The following is a 3,128-nucleotide window of genomic DNA, read 5'->3' as shown; positions in this document are numbered from 1 at the left end:
TCACCTGAACTAATATCACCTGTATCTGAACTAATATCACCAGTATCTGAACTAATATCACCTGTATCTAATATCACCTGTATCTGAACTAATATCACCTGAACTAATATCACCTGTATCTGAACTAATATCACCTGTATCTGAACTAATATCACCTGTATCTGAACTAATATCACCTGTATCTGAACTAATATCACCTGTACTAATATCACCTGTATCTAATATCACCTGTATCTGAACTAATATCACCTGAACTAATATCACCTGTATCTGAACTAATATCACCTGTATCTAATATCACCAGTATCTGAACTAATATCACCTGTATCTGAACTAATATCACCTGAACTAATATCACCTGTACTGAACTAATATCACCTGTATCTAATATCACCAGTATCTGAACTAATATCACCTGTATCTAATATCACCAGTATCTGAACTAATATCACCTGTATCTAATATCACCAGTATCTGAACTAATATCACCTGTATCTAATATCACCAGTATCTGAACTAATATCACCTGTATCTGAACTAATATCACCTGTATCTGAACTAATATCACCTGAACTAATATCACCTGAACTAATATCACCTGTATCTGAACTAATATCACCTGTATCTGAACTAATATCACCTGTATCTGAACTAATATCACCTGAACTAATATCACCTGTATCTGAAATAATATCACCTGTATATGAACTAATATCACCTGTATCTAATATCACCTGTATCTGAACTAATATCACCTGAACTAATATCACCTGTATCTGAACTAATATCACCTGTATCTAATATCACCTGTATCTGAACTAATATCACCTGTATCTGAACTAATATCACCTGTATCTAATATCACCTGTATCTGAACTAATATCACCTGTATCTGAACTAATATCACCTGTATCTGAACTAATATCACCTGTATCTAATATCACCTGTATCTGAACTAATATCACCTGAACTAATATCACCTGCATCTGAACTAATATCACCTGAACTAATATCACCTGTATCTGAACTAATATCACCTGAACTAATATCACCTGTATCTGAACTAATATCACCTGAACTAATATCACCTGAACTAATATCACCTGTATCTGAACTAATATCACCTGAACTAATATCACCTGTATCTGAACTAATATCACCTGAACTAATATCACCTGAACTAATATCACCTGTATCTGTACTAATATCACCTGAACTAATATCACCTGTATCTGAACTAATATCACCTGTATCTAATATCACCTGTATCTGAACTAATATCACCTGAACTAATATCACCTGTATCTGAACTAATATCACCTGAACTAATATCACCTGTATCTGAACTAATATCACCTGTATCTGAACTAATATCACCTGTATCTGAACTAATATCACCTGTATCTAATATCACCTGTATCTGAACTAATATCACCTGAACTAATATCACCTGTATCTGTACTACTATCACCTGAACTAATATCACCTGAACTAATATCACCTATACTAATATCACCTGTATCTGAACTAATATCACCTGAACTAATATCACCTATACTAATATCACCTGTATCTGAACTAATATCACCTGAACTAATATCACCTGTATCTGAACTAATATCACCTGTATCTGAACTAATATCACCTGTATCTAATATCACCTGTATCTGAACTAATATCACCTGAACTAATATCACCTGTATCTGAAATAATATCACCTGTATATGAACTAATATCACCTGTATCTAATATCACCTGTATCTGAACTAATATCACCTGAACTAATATCACCTGTATCTGAACTAATATCACCTGTATCTAATATCACCTGTATCTGAACTAATATCACCTGTATCTGAACTAATATCACCTGTATCTAATATCACCTGTATCTGAACTAATATCACCTGTATCTGAACTAATATCACCTGTATCTAATATCACCTGTATCTGAACTAATATCACCTGAACTAATATCACCTGCATCTGAACTAATATCACCTGAACTAATATCACCTGAACTAATATCACCTGTACTAATATCACCTGTATCTGAACTAATATCACCTGAACTAATATCACCTGTATCTGAACTAATATCACCTGAACTAATATCACCTGTATCTGAACTAATATCACCTGAACTAATATCACCTGAACTAATATCACCTGAACTAATATCACCTGTACTAATATCACCTGTATCTGAACTAATATCACCTGAACTAATATCACCTGTATCTGAACTAATATCACCTGAACTAATATCACCTGTATCTGAACTAATATCACCTGAACTAATATCACCTGTACTAATATCACCTGTATCTGAACTAATATCACCTGAACTAATATCACCTGTATCTGAACTAATATCACCTGAACTAATATCACCTGTATCTGTACTAATATCACCTGAACTAATATCACCTGTATCTGTACTAATATCACCTGAACTAATATCACCTGTATCTGAACTAATATCACCTGAACTAATATCACCTGTATCTGAACTAATATCACCTGTATCTGAACTAATATCACCTGTATCTGAACTAATATCACCTGAACTAATATCACCTGTATCTGAACTAATATCACCTGTATCTAATATCACCTGTATCTGCATCAGTCAGTTTTGTATCATGTGTGCCGATGAAAGCTTGTGAAAGAAAGAGGACCCAGCATCGAGCCCTGAGGAACTCCTCTCATCTCAGAAACTCTTTCTGTCCGTGATTTGTGTTTTTGTCTTATCTTCATTAGCTGCCGCTTGCTGTACTACGTTACTGCGCATGGTGTACAAAAACATTGACATTTAGAAAATCTGAGGTTTTGCAGAAACATAAAATATTTGCTAATAAAATCCATAAAAACGTATAAATCTGTGTTAATCGATTAATGTTTACAAGATAATGTTGACCTTCGTGATGGAAGTAAGTCAAACAGCAACTGAAGATCAAAGTCTGCTGGTTAATTCGGGTTTCTGGCAAATTGTGAGATCTATATTTATGAATGACAACACAATACAGGCGGCTGGTGTGTGTTCACCTGTGACGAAGGCCGCACATTACTGAGCTGATAAGTGCACCTGAACGCCTCATCTGGACACTGTTTGTCTTCCGTCAGGT

The sequence above is a fragment of the Notothenia rossii genome, assembly GCF_949606895.1.
Source record: "Notothenia rossii genome assembly, chromosome: 2".
Lineage (NCBI taxonomy): Eukaryota > Metazoa > Chordata > Actinopteri > Perciformes > Nototheniidae > Notothenia > Notothenia rossii.
The sequence above is the reverse complement of the archived record's forward strand: the minus strand, read 5'-3'. Positions refer to the sequence as shown.